Source organism: Malaclemys terrapin, chromosome 18, assembly GCF_027887155.1.
Source record: "Malaclemys terrapin pileata isolate rMalTer1 chromosome 18, rMalTer1.hap1, whole genome shotgun sequence".
NCBI classification, from domain to species: Eukaryota; Metazoa; Chordata; order Testudines; family Emydidae; genus Malaclemys; species Malaclemys terrapin.
The window spans coordinates 6,805,782-6,820,758 of NC_071522.1; the positions used below are offsets into that span (position 1 = coordinate 6,805,782).

At 39.7% G+C, this 14,977-nt stretch overlaps 1 protein-coding gene across 4 annotated transcripts in view; it reads left to right on the top strand.

The window, feature by feature from the left end:
- USP32 (ubiquitin specific peptidase 32) overlaps window positions 1–14,977 on the top strand; it is a 147,528-nt gene that overhangs the window by 66,387 nt on the left and 66,164 nt on the right. The window lies entirely within an intron of this gene.

The following is a 14,977-nucleotide window of genomic DNA, read 5'->3' on the forward strand; positions in this document are numbered from 1 at the left end:
TCCCTTTTATGTGCACCAAGAATCACAAATATCAGCATAGATCTATAAATAATATTTTATAAATGTCACTGGTATCTCTTAATGTTTGCATTTCTTGGTGCAGTGAACAGTGTTTTAGCTTGAGTTTATATCTATCACTATAAATAGTGAAACCCGGTCTGTACTTGCATAGTGGAAAGATCTCCAAAGAAATGTAGATGGAACTCTTTTTCTGAGTCCATCCTGACGTAATACTAGGGCCATTTTGATGTGAGGTGCTGTTTTTTAGATCGAATGTCAAATCAAAGCCTGATTCGTTTACATTATACTTACCCAAAAGTTCTCTTAATTTCAATTGAATTTATTCTTCTACTTTTAAAAACTGCATGTATTACAGCTACCTCTGGAGCAACATTTAAGTGGTAGATAAATAATCCTCGTGTAAAGTTTTCAAAGGACTTAAGTATCATTTAGGACAGGAAGGATAATCTTTGGTCAGGCTGCTCCCAAATGTCTTAACCACATCTGGTTCATTTTGCTGTTCTGCCACAGACTTCGTGTGTGACCTTGAGCAAGTTATTTAATCTCTGTGCCTCAGTATCTAAACTGTAAAATTATGTATAGTCTGTTTACTTAAATTTAAATAACTCCCATAAAAGCTCCTATTCTGAGCTCTAGGTGCCCTTGGCATCAGTACATAGCTTTGATTGTTATTGATTATCCAATGGCATGTTTTCTCCTCAAATACATACAACTGCGAGGCACCAGCGTGTAATACAAACATTTACATTGTGTTAATGACTAGAGATCTCAGCTGAGATTGGGGTTCCAGAAGCCGCCAAGAGTTTATAGTCTGAACAGGAAAGATACACAAAGGGTGGGAGAGGAAACAGAGGCACATAGTAGAAATGACTTAGCTAAGGTCACATGGCATGTCAGCAGTGGTAGAGCTGAATAGATCTCTTGAGTCCCAATCCGGTGCCCTATCCATTGAATCGTACTACCTCTCTCAACCAAATCAAAATCTACTGTCCCCCCAATATCCAAAGAAAACGTCTCACTATTCCCCCCCCCACCCCAAACACCTATTCTGACTTTGACATTGCCCAGATGGTTTCACTTTCAGGACATGCTGCAGACCAAGGTAGGGGAGGGGCTTTGAGGATCATACTTGTTCTATATCAAAGGGTGTTCATAGGATATGTTAGTGTTTGTGAGGTGTTCAGATACTATGGTCATGTGAGGGCATAAGTAATTTCATGGGTTCTTCAGGATCAGTGTTCCGTATTAAAAAATAAAATGGAATGAAGCTGCTCATACTGTTTTTTTGTGTATTTATCCTTGCATCTTGAAGAAGCCAAGTAGTTTGTTTATACTAGGTCTTGTGAAAATTATGAGCAACATGGAATGTGCTGGCGGAGATTGTAAACTGCATTAAGTAAAGATGTGTGGAAGGTAGCCACTTTTGGCAATTTGTGAGTGAGAAGTCAACCCAGTCACAGGCTCTTTAAAAATCCAAGTTATGTCCACTTCCCTTAAACTAAATACCAGCCACCAGATTTGCGAACTCTGGCATTTGCACTTCTTCCAGTAGAATGTATGGCTGCATGAATGGTAACCAATGCCCTATGTAGTCTGAGGAAGCTGGAACTACATCCTGCAGTAAGGGTCTGGGATTCTGTATCACCAGAGCAGCAAACTAGAGTCCTTTCTCGAGTAGATGCAGCTTTGTATTTATACTTAGCTGTGTGCATGCCCAGGACAGTGGAGATGGAGAACTCTGCTTATGAGTACCTGCCGGGCAGCGCTCGTGCCCTGTGGCCCTTGCCCCTTTCCTGCCACATAAGGGTGGTGCCAGTCCAAGCTCCTTGGTTCCCTCTCACTGCCTATGGCTAGAGTCCCAGCTTTCAGTCTCAGTTTCTGAGAAACATTTCCTTGTAGGTAGTTGTTAGTAGCACCTTAGGTTACATTTTTTATTTAGAATAATATTAGTTAGAGTAGTTGGCTGTCCTGTGTGATGCCCTCACCAGGGTTCAAGCTTGTCCGTCGTGTAGGGTGGCCAGCCTCAACAGTGATCCCCGCATGTGGTGCTTGCTGTATCTCAGCAAAGAACACATCAGAGAGTGGTAGTCCATCTGCTGGTCGTTCACAGAGAGAACTCAGGTGACGAGGGACTTGCGGCTGAAGCAGCACCTGCTGGAGCAGGTCATGAGGCCCATTTCATCATCGAGGACCTCGTCTGATTGGCAGTCACCTTTGGATCTGGCAAGTGATGTCACTCCATGCTCAGGCTCTGGCATTTCCCCCAGGAGGAAGAGGGGTCGTTCTCTCTTCTGGTACAGTGAGGGAAGAGCTCACATAAAATGAATCGGGACCATTCAGGGCTCAGGGAGGCTCCTACTCATTTTCCAAGAGGAGTGCTGACTGGCACCATACTTTCTCTGGCACATGGAATGGAGGATGTCCATCTAACTGCTCCCCTGTGCTACTAAGTCTGGTTCCAGCCATAGGGCATCCGTTCAGGCTGGTGCCGAAGTCATCGGTACCAGCCCTGGCTGTTTCAATGCTAGCAGCATATCAAGCAGCGTTAGACCTGTGTTGTATCTCAGTACTAGACTCTCTACTGGTTCCAGAGTTCCCTGGTGCCATAGCTTCTACTGCCTCACCCTCCGTTGTGCCCTTGGCACCTTCTGGATGCATCACAGAACTACAGGAATTGTTAGCACCACAGCTCGCACTGTTTGGGCCTGAAATGGTGGAGTTGAGGTGAATTCTAGCCCCCTCTACATTGGTGCATCCTTTGGCACCGTCGTTGTCTTGGCAGCAGATCCCTTCATCGAGTTTGGTACTCCCCTTAGCCTCAGTACTGGTGCCTTTCCCAGTACTGGGTGGGAGTGTGTCTCATTCGGTACTGCTAGTGCCAAGCCCCCATTCCTCTTCAGCACCAGTACCTTCCCTGTATTGGGCGTCAGATGAGTCTGTTTGCCCCATTGGGGTTGGCTCCCCCATTGTCACTATAGAGCCTCTGGGATTCTGCAAGATCCATGTCAGGGTCATCTTCCCCTTCGTCATCAGATGGGCGCCAGAGATTGCCCTTGGATCCTGGTATTGAGTATAGGCATCTGTCCTACAGTCAGACCAAGGGCTCTTGGCCAGGTGTCTGTTGTCCCCCAATGCCTTATCCGTATGCCTAGTGGCCTCCTTGGAATCCTTGTGATGCTCCTTGGTTCCTGAAGTCCCATTCCTTGACCTGTTCCAGAGCAAGATCACTGGTCCTGATGGTGGCTCCCACTCCCTAAGCATCTCAGCTGCAAGTGACCCCCAGGAACCTCCAGGGCTTTTCCAACCACATCCTGTGGTGCAAGAACAGGACCTATTGCTGGCGCAACAAACGGCCTCCTCATCCTCCCTGGACAGCTCTACTGTGCTGAAATCTTCCTCTCCTTTGGTGCCTGAGGACTTTAAAATGTATCAGGATCTCCTGAGGCGTATGGCTGCTACCTTCCCATTCATAGGAAGTCAGCGTTTTCAAATCCTGTGGCAGCGAGGTACATGAAAGGAATCACTTGTTTCCACCTCCTGGTTAAAGAGCCGATTCCTTTGTGGAACCTTAATGTTGTCTTAGCAGCTCTTATGGGGCTTCCCTTTGAGCCTCTGCCAGCTGCTTCTTTCTCCTCTTTATGTCAGAAAACTGCTTTTCCTTGTGGCACACACCTGCATCACATCTCAAAGAATAACAGTTACAGGTGGGTAACGCTTTTTTCTGCAGCTGCTTTAATTGCGCATAGAGATTTTTAGTTAAATATGAAAAAAAGTATAATAAACCAGTAGCGTACCCCTCTTATTTATTTTTTTTATATTAAATGCAATTTATTTAATGATCCCAGATTATCAGTTTTCGATATTTCACCCCTTCCAGCTTAGTTTTTGCCTTTGGTTTCCAACTGTTTCCCTTGTGTTTTGGACTGCAGCCTTGCACAAGAAACTTAATAGAGGAGGTTTCCTTAGTGCATGCCCTTTAAGCAGGGCCCCAAGTAGGACTGGCTCTATACCATTCCCCCAGATTCCTTGTTTTAGGCTCCCTTCATCTCCTTATCATTGAATAATTTTCACTTTTCTGATAACTCTGTGAAATTCCTAAAAAAAGTCTAATACACAAGTACTGTAATTAAAAAGGTGAACAGTAGAGAGAGAGAAAAGAGCAGACTAAGTCAAATTAATAGAATACGTAGCATAACTAGGCTGCCTCTTTAAAAAATTTGTCTAGATAAGCTCATCTTGCATTTGGTTGTACTAAAGTTCTTTTGGCTGTGTGTGTGTGTGTGTGTTTACTCACCATTGTCTATCAAAATCGCAACTTTTAACAATTACTTTGGCCTCTATCAAATCCCTATGTCACAAGTATCTCTATTTATAGGCTGTTGAACTCCTTTGATTGTGAAGGTTTATCATACTAGGGTGAGGTTACATTAACATTTCAACGCGGTAATGTCTGGTTTGGTTGATTGTACTTCTGGAGGAAGTGAAATAGTCTCTGTTTTCCATTTAATGATTATTGTCCCCTTCACGTTCGAGTGATACCTTTCAGCTGTCTTAGGTGTTCAGCTACACAATCTCAATTCCGGTTTACCAGTTCCGCCTTTGCAGATATTCCCCCCCCCCCCCCCCCCCCAAAAAAAATCCCAACAGCAACCCTCTACTCAAAAATGTTGACATTTTTTTGCTAGATTTAATTGATGGTGCTTTGATATGGTAATTGTCTTGACTGAAAGTGTTAATCTTAAAACCAGCTTGTTCTCTGCCTATTAAAAACAGAAGAGTTAACACTGGTAAAATTTTAATCTGTTTCACTGCCAAAGGTTTTTTTATATTAACAGAGGAGCGTTGCAGAAAGTGTCCCGGGAGAAACTTGAGCCTTGATTTCAATTTTCTTTAGGAATTTTCAAGCTGTGCTGACTATACCATAGCAGCTTGTGCTGTTAGCTGTAGCTACAAGTTCCACTGGGAAAGGTAGCAGAATTTTGAAGCATCATCAAATATTTATTTGTTGTGAAATTTAGAACCTTTACTGGGTGTTTCAGCAGGAGGCAGGTAGTATCATGAAACTCCACCATTTCTCTCACAACTCACACAACTAATAGTTTCTAGAAGTATTATCAGTTCTTTGATTTCCAATTTTTGATGGGCCATTTGCCCAGCAATATAACCTGATAAGAAATAGTATTTCCTTCGTTAGGATTAAAAGAAACCAAAAAAACAACAAACAAAAAAACATGTATTTAAAAAGTACACTAGGTGATTCAGCCACATGTAGGATTTGAGCTATGAATCTTGTAGCTTAAAATCCTATATATGGCTTTGACCATATAAAATTGACTCAAACTGTGGAATACACAGCTGCATAGCAAAGAAGTTAAGCTGTAGTTAATTTAATCTAGTAAACCCACATAATTACTAAGAATAGGTTGTAGTTTCAGGATAAAATTGAAATACAGATTTTGTCAATTATTTACCTAGTAAGTATAGCAAATGAGGATGAGAAAAAGAAAAAGTGCCAGGGCTGTAAATATCACATCAAATATTGGAATGTGGAAAATTGACTAGAACATACTGATGACAACCAGGAAAAGGTAAACTATTCTGCCGCTGACGGTTGTGCACTATTTCTTTTCTATGATGCTGTTGATGATTTCCCTAGTGGTCCCAAAGGTCAAAAAGAAATGTCATTGTGTGATTTACACAATACAAATTCAGCAGGAATGAAAATATAAATGGATTGACTAGTTTGGAGATGATTGTATCAGAGCATGAATATTCTTTATGTTCTGATATGCACAGAGTGTAACTCAACTTCATTATTCTTTAGCAGAGATTATTTTAACCATGTGTTCTTAATACAGTTGCCCTCATAAAATGAGTACTGCTGTGAGAGTTGTTTTTCCTGTGAGTGGAGACCGACTTTGGTGCTTTTTGCTTGGATATTTGCCTTTGGAGAGGACAAGTCACTGAAAGGATATTTAAAAAACAAAAGTAAATTCTGTTAGCCAAGTATAATGCAAAGTTGCTTATTTTCAATTCTGTTTTAATGTAATCAGTGAAACTTTCTAACCAAGGTTTGCCTGTCTATTTCCTGGATGCGAACAGCCAGCTGTTATTTCATAGGATGCCCAGGTACATTTTTTAAACAGGCTCCAAACGTTCTCCCCTCTTATTTTCCATTAAACTTCTTGAATAATGTGGCATGGACATGAAAAATTGCTGTGATAAAAATAGTGGAAGTTATTAACATTGATTTAGAAACACACAGCAAATGTTTATTGTAAAGCATCAGTGACTCCATTTAGATTTGTTTAATGAGCCACGATATCAAGGAAACATAAAAAGAATTACAATTTTTCACTTGTAAATAACATTTATGTTTGAATGCAGATGAGTTTAATTACATTTCTCAGCACAATTATAAATGAAATTTTGAAGTCACGGTAAGTTGCACACACTTGCCATTTTTAATCAAATTTTGTTCCATTTCACCTAAATCATAAATATTCTACAATGGTAATTATTTCAGTCGAAAGCTACCAGAGTAATTTTGTGATTTAATTTTATAGAGTTTAAAAGATGTTTTGGGATAAGAAGAAAAGGGAAACTTTTAGGGGTGGGTGTGTGTGTGTGTGTGTGTGAGTGTGTGTGTGTGTGTGTGTGTGTGAAATATTATTTGCCCTACAGTGGTTTGAGGAATATAACACTCTCCTCCTAGTGAACAAACTTTAAATGTCTCTCAGTTGTGGAGTATAAGACTGTGTATTCCATACCTCTTGATTTTTAACATGATTTTATTGAATACTGAATGTAAGAGTAATAAGCATATAAGCAAGGCTATAATCCTGTCAAGGAGTTCTTGCGACACCATAAATCAGGAGTGGCTTAGCTGCAGTGTCAACAGGTCTCTTAATTGGCATTTCTTTGTTTAACATTATTGCATATCTCTCTTTAATAATGTGTGGTTTTATATTTAAAACACTGTTTACATACCATAGTCTACAAAGCAGTGTTAAGAATCAGGAAGTATATAATAACTTATTCTGCACTCCAAACAGAAGAAAATTCAGAGTTTGTAATGCTGGCCAAGTGCTCAGTGGGAAGAGAATGTAATACCCCTCAAATCACTGCAAATAATTAATCATTGCAAATGAAGTTTCTAACATTGTATGGCACTCCCAAGAACCAAATACAGTATTTCATGTGGCATTCTTCGCCACATGAGACTTCACTAGGCGACACACCTAGGCAGTTCAGTACTTTACTCTGGCAGCAGGGTTAGAACAGAGATGCTCCTGCTCCAAAAGCATAGGCACCTACCACTTGGTCTAAAAGGAAACTTTCGTTAGCTGTTCTCAGTATAGGGCCTTATCACTGAAGTTCTAACGCCTTCTATACTGGTCAACTCACTATTAATATAACAGTATGCCATTTAATACCGCTTTGCTTTTTACTCCAGTGTTTTAGCCTTCTGTGTTGGTACATGGATTATGAATGCCTAAAATTCTTCCTCTAGTTACAGTTAAATAAATTGTTTTCTACTTTTCCTCCTCTACTTGTTCCTTTACTCTTTTTTTTTTGGTAGCACCTACAAGTGCACTAGGTGCTTCTGATTTACTGTGGCTATGCAGAATGGCAATGGTTACTCTTTTTTTTAAAAGGATGAGTTATCCCTGTAAATGCGCTTAGATCTTTTTAAGTCCGTTGGGGGGTTTTCAAGATGTCTCTATAAATGTAAGCTGTGGTTATTGTTTGTTTGGTATGGGTTTACAGTACCTGATCGATGAGACTTCAGTATGTTCGCAATATTTATATATAAATATATTGACTCAGGAGCAGGAAAAAATTCTGAGGTAATCCAGTCAGCTAGTTATATAGTCCTTAGTTCAATAATGCATTACGCACATGCCGAAGTTTAAACTCATGAATAATCCCATCTCTCTTCAGCAATGCACTTGAGCATGTGCTTAAGTTCAAGTGAAGTGCTGCGCTCCACCGGATCATTGTCACTATGCATAAGCAAAACTGATTGGATGACTGAAATTCAAATGTAGAATGTACAGCAACTATCCTGATTTAGAGAGTCATTGTTGCATGTACTGCTGCATGTGATATCTGAACAAATAGGAGCAGGTGAGTCTGTGGAAGTTTTTTCCGACAAGTCTGATGTTGAAAGTCACTAGTTTCCAGTGAGTGATTACAGAGATCCTCTCTTGACCCTGTGAAATGTCTCAGCAATCCTGTCTGCCCAAAAATTTGGTTAATTTAGCTCGTCTACAAGAGAAGCCTTAGATGAACCACAGAGCTAACCCTCTGACTGAAACACAAATGGGTGGTAAAAGAGAGCATATGTTTGAAACAATGTTTGGTGAAGGGCACTGTTTCTGGAAAGAGTGGGTTTAAAATCCTGTAGACTTTTATGCAAAGATATATTAGAATATGGGCCTGTAACAGGAAAGGAAAATGAGATGCCTGAAATTCTTAGTCAGGACATGTTTGTCATCAAGTTAGAGCATTTCTATTCCTCTTAACATTGATATGCACTTGCATCTACAACATAGGTGCTTGGATATTAAGATGACTGGCACAGCGTAAGAATCTGAATAAAACAGGAAATATATTCCCTTGCATCTACATCTTGTTTTGCTTGATAATGAAAAGGAAAGGATATTTTAGCAAGCTTTAGGCCAGTCTGAAAACTCCCTAACGTGGTTTAATCTTCATCTCACCACCTTGTTATCCTCTTAGCTGCTGGGTCATTGTATGTCACTTTAAGCTGCTCTCTCTGCCGGAGGCCCTAGAATCTTCTGTTAATTTGAAAGTGACAAACAACTGCGTTTGTACAAAAATACTTTTGTTCAGTCATCCGCTGTTTGGGTAGCAGCCCAGCTATTTGGAGACGAAGAGCTGTTTATGTGGATGAGAGCTGGGTTTTACTTGAAGAATATTATGGTGAACAGTAACACAAGACGATCATTAGTTAAAATGTTGGGAATATGGTATGCTTCTGTTGTTGTGAACCAGAGAGAATTGTACCTTTAGGTGGGTAAAAATTAATTGATTTTTAGAGATGTGTTGAAATACTCCATAACATTAGTGTACTTGTATACAATATTTAAGAAGCAGATACAAAACTGTATGAATATGGTCTTAGGTTTTTTCTGTGCATTAATGTGAATAAATTTCAAACTTCAAACTTTGAAAAATAGATAAAAGGTGGCAAGGGCCTTGACTTATTAAGCTCATATCAGCTGTGAGTAGTTTATACTCTACGAAGGCTGTAATTTGATATGCACTTGACATTTTTAACATGGCTCTGATTGTAGTTGTTGAACTGCTGTTAAAAATAACTTGCCTTTTAAAGTATTTTACAGATCTAAAAAGTGTTCATCTTTAAAATTAGCCAAAGAAATAAAAAACATTAAGACAAAAGAATTTAGAGCTATAAACTATCAATGTACTATAACTTTGTGCAAAAACAATGACTATCCTTTTTTATCCTTACCATGCTTTAAATGTATTCCCCACCTAAGAATTTAGATGACCATAGTAGTTTAGGTTAGTATCTAACATAATGAACTGAGAACACACACTTTGGGACTCTGATACCAAAAGCTCTTTGGGGCAGGTACTACCACTTATTATATATTTGTACAGGCTCTAGTCTAGTGGGGTCTCCAGATATAAGTGTCTCATACTTGAAAAATATATATACATGCTATTTGACCTAGGCTACCAACCTATTGTATTAAATCTCAATGTGTAATAGATGTGTATCTTGGCGTATAAGGCTAGAATCACCAAACATTTATGAAGTGTATACTTACACAAAAAGGTTAAAAATATACAGCGTGGTTGTATAGTTGCTGTGCCCAGAAATTTTGCATCTATATTTTCATTCAAGGCTGTTGCTATATTGTGTTTTCCTTGTATATAGAAAATAAATTCCTGTCTGTTTCATCATTAACAACGTTAATTTGGTAGCCCAACTCTTTTAAGACCTGATTCAACACCCATTAAAGTCAATGGAAAGATTCCTGTTGACCTGAATGATTAGTATTTTGTATTTGGAGAACCAAGATGTAAAATTCTTTATCCATCTGACTGTTGTTTAGGAGATACTGATATTTCAGATGTTGTACATGTTGTGCAAAATCTTTTACTGTGTTCATTATTTTCAATTACAAAAAACAATACAATGACGACGTACTGTAAATTGCACAAAATAAATAGCGGATATGAAACAGTGCTAAGGATTAAAGCCACAAAAAGTAGATAACTCAGAATTAATGACCGAGGACTACAAATATCGGTGCCTGCATCTTCAGAAGTTACTGGTGATTTTGGTGCCCAATTTTTGGGTGCTTAACTTGAGACTCCTTCAAGAGAGACCGTGTTTTCAGAGGATAAATGCTTAACCGTTTTAAAAAGTGGTTTTTAAATTGGGCACCCAGTTAAAAAAAAAATAGATCATGGGAGGCATTTAAGTTTAATAAAAAATAACACGAAATTACAACATAAAGTAAAAAATATAAGAAGGAATATATCCTGTGTATTGCAGTTGGATTTATAAGGTTATATGCACAGAAGTTTATTGAAGAATTTTGGACAGTCTAATCACTAACCCTCTCAGACTACATGTCCACATGTATTGTAATCAATAATCCTTCAATTTTATATAAGTGAAATTGATGGAGAATTCTACAAAGCATGGTTATTTTGTAAATGAAGAATGTTCTACTTTGTTTTATTTTTGGTTTCTAAAATATATAATGTGTGTAAGTTTCATCAATACCATGGACTTGTCTGGCTGGTGTTACCTGTGTAGCAGATTTCATATTCATTTTATTAGTAATCCTTTTAAAGATGACAGTTTGAAAACAATCTTTTCAGTGACCTTGCTGTTCAAAGCACTGCTTGACAAAAATGCAGATAAAACATTAGTTGGTAATCATTCTTTTCCAAGGTTAAATTGGCACAAGCAACTAAGATAACTTTGAAGAAACCAAGTAGGCTAAACATGTTTGTTTGTTTTTTTTAAATGAAACACAAGCCATTTTAAGTTTCCTTTATTTTTGTATCTTGTCAGTCAATTTACCCAATAGTCCTTAATTAACATAAATGTTGCAGATGCCTCAATAAGCACTTTTATGCTGCCACTACCTACTCTTCTTAGACGGTAGAAGTTTAGACATTGTGTTAACTTCCTGATCCTTTCTTATGTAATTGTCAAGTGTTACCAGCCACCCATTAGATCATGCATCAAAACTGGCCGGCTTGTTATACTTATATAGTTCCTTATTTCTAAATAAGGGTAGGTTAAAAGAAAAGGAACTAATCTATATGCTGTTTTTAGCTCCTTAAGTAAATAGTGTTTGCATGACTTCTAGCAATCAAAGAAAACTAGGGACAACATACATGCAGAAAAATGTTCATAGAAAGCATAAACTTGTCTTTCTCATCTAAATAATCAGAGAAGTGAGGTTTTTTTTACCCACGAAAGTTTATGCCCAAATAAATCTGTTAATCTTTAAGTTGCCACCGGACTCCGTGTCGTTTTTGTGGATACAGACTAACACAGCTATCCCCGATACAGAGAAATTGATGTTACTCTTCAATTTTCTACACTTGCTCAAAACTTTTTTTTAATTTTTATTTATTTATTTTATTTATTTTTATTGTTATAACTCTCTCACACAAGGTAGCCCATTTCTTCTAACCTGTTCTTCTCTCGAACATTTACTTTTGGTTTTTGAAGCTACAAGAAACGTAGAAAAATTTAATACTCTGCTCCTTCCGAGACCTCTTCTCAATACACCAGCACATTTAAACCTGTAAGAAGAATACACCTTCCCTCAGCTGTGTCTTCTCTCCTCCTGACAGATTCTCCCCTGTCTGTTTGATCTCTAATAATCTTAGATCTGTATCTTGGTGAGTTAGCTGCCTGACAATCCAATAATGTCATTCTTTAGAATGTCCCAGATCTTAATTCTTTGTTCCATCACAGTTGAGTATTCTAGGGAAACTCAGGAGACTACTTGCAGCTATAATACTTTGAAAACATGTAGTTTACCTATTTTTTTGCCTCTTGATTCATAACTAGAATCACCTTCTTTTGTATGTTGTGTATATACTCAGGTGATACAGAGGATAAAGGCAAGGACGCGTGCCTAGAATTTTCACTGGCAAATTACAGGGAAAATAACTTGTACTTACAGGCACACCTAAATCTCTCATCCTGGAAGAGAGAAACCCACTCTACTATGAAACACCTCTGAGCTGGAAGGACATTTAGGTTGTTGCCATACAGCAGGCATGCAGAACATCCTGTTTTTCTTCTAGGCACTAGGTGCAACCATTTTGCATGCGCATACCCAGGATGCAAAATGCTTTCACAATGCGCTCTGGAAACAATCTGAGAGGTTTGGGTGTGATCTTGCTCTTTCCAGAGAGCTTAATTTTTGTGCAACACACAGTTTTTATTCATGTTTTTAAAGGGAAAGGATAAATCTACATTAAATGAAGGTATTTGCTTTTAAACTAATCTTCAGCGTGACTGCTTTAAGCAAATGAATCGTGGGTCTCTTCTGTCAAAACACTGTCACCTTTTGCAATTTTGTGGATTGAAACCCACAAGGATTTTTGTTTTTGTTTGAGACAAATCCTCTTATTCCAGGTTGTCCACTGTTTTTACTTCTCTGGATACATTTCATGGACTGCAGTGGAATATAAATATGCATTTCCCATTTTCTATATTGGAAGCTGACTCTCTTATGACTGTCTGAATTGAACAACATTAAATTTCAAACTTATGTTCATCTTTGGCTCCTCACTCTTATTCCAGCTTAGTACTAATGTGGATACGAGAACGAATGGATATAAACTGGCCGTGGGGAAGTTCAGGCTTGAAATTAGACGAAGGTTTTTGACCGTCAGAGGGGTGAAATATTGGAACGGCCTTCCGAGGGAAACGGTGGGGGCGACGGACCTGTCTGGTTTTAAGATTAAGTTAGATAAATTTATGGAGGGAATGGTTTAATGGTAAAACATAGTAGTCAAGGAAAACCAAACAATGGTAGGTAAATCGTATAATGGCTGACAGGGGTCAGGCTGGTGACTCTTGCCTATATGCTCGGGGTCTGACTGATCGCCATTTTTGGGGTCGGGAAGGAATTTTCCTCCAGGGCAGATTGGCCGAGTCTCTGGAGGTTTTTCGCCTTCCTCCGCAGCATGGGGCAGGGATCTCTAGCAGGAGGGTCTCTGCCGATTGAAGTCACCTAAAACAGGATTGGGGACTTCAACAGCAGAGTCCAGGGAAGGGGTAGGGACGGTTTTATGGCCTGCAGCATGCAGGGGGTCAGACTAGATGATCATAATGGTCCCTTCTGACCTTAAAGTCTATGAGTCTATGAGTCTATGAACCACATCTCTAGCTTATGAGGTGATAGCCTGTAGTTTTGGAATTAAAATTTTTTAACTCTTTGTCAAGTAACTCATTTATTCTACCTTATTGGAATTGTGTATTTTGAAGCCGAAGTTCTAAAGATGAAATTTGGTGATTTTTTTTTTTTTTTTTTTTTTTAGTTGAGGTAGGTTGTTACGGAATCACCTAAATATTGTATTTAATTTCTATAAACCCTAAGATATTTTTACAATTAAAAAAAATTAACTTGGTAGAATGTCAGTTCTGACTGTATACAACAGGGAGGTACTTAGGAAGGGGACACAGACTCATAACGGACATGAATTTTAGGGAAAGGAAATGGGAGGTAGCACAATGGTATATGTTGCTTGTGGAGGATAAGGTGGTCAGTAGAAATTGGTCTGCCTTGCATGCATGAACAGCTGAATTCTAAAAATGGAAGAGTTGCCTGTTGGGCTTTCCTGTTCTACGCATCTGTCTTTCTTTACTCTGCCAGCTGTGGCGTACCCTCAATTCCCATATCTTGAGGGATAGGGTTCTTAGTGCACTTTACTACCAGAGTGATGGGAAAACAATCCCAGGTGCAGCACAGCATCAGGACAGTACGGGCTGCTTTCCAGGCACTGGATCTGTTGATAAACGAGCGGAAGTCAACCCTGGTCCTGGTTCAGAGAATAGAGTTAATCAGGGAAGTGCTCAATTCGACCCAGGCCAAAGCCTTCCTACTGGAAGCCCATTTCCAAGCTATGTCAGAGCTGATTTTCCAAGGTCACCATCTATCCAATAATGACCGCTCGGGTCTGCCTCAAACTATTGGATCACAAGGCAGCATCTACCTACGTGGTGCAGTATGCAAGGCCATGCCTCAGACCCATACAGATGTGACTGGTGTCAGTCTGCTCCCTGACGCTACCTGGACTCAATACTCATTACCCCGCCTCCAGTCCATGATTTGCTGACCTGGTGGAGAGACCCCAGATCCATAATGGAAGGGGTAACCTTTGGACCCTTCAACCATTGGTAACCCTAGTCTCAGACATTGCTAAAGTGAGCTCCCCTCCCCGACGTCTCAGGGCTCATGGCATCTGGTCCCAGGAAGAACTCTCCCTGCGTAGAAGCATCAGGGAGCTTAGGGTGGTACACTTGACTTACCAGGTGGTCCTTCCCCAAATCTCAGGCAAAGTGGTGCAGTCCTCAGGTGTCTTGCATCAGTGTTTTATATCAACAAGTAGGGAGCGGCTTGATCTTCAGCTCTGTGCCAGGAGGCCCATTGGCTATGAAACTTGTGTGTGAAAAATGCCATTTACCTTGAGTAGCCTCCCATTTATCTCCCGGGAGCCTGAAACACACTGGGGGATTGCCTCAGCAGATCCTTTCCCTCACTACGAGTGGTCTCTTCATCCAGAGGTTGTCAGTGTCATTTTCCAGAGATGGGGGCCTCCCCAGGTGGACCTGTTTGACACCAGACAGAACAGGAAATGTCATGAGTTCTGTTCGCTGCGCAGGCACAGCCTGGGCTCCCTCTCTGATGCCCTC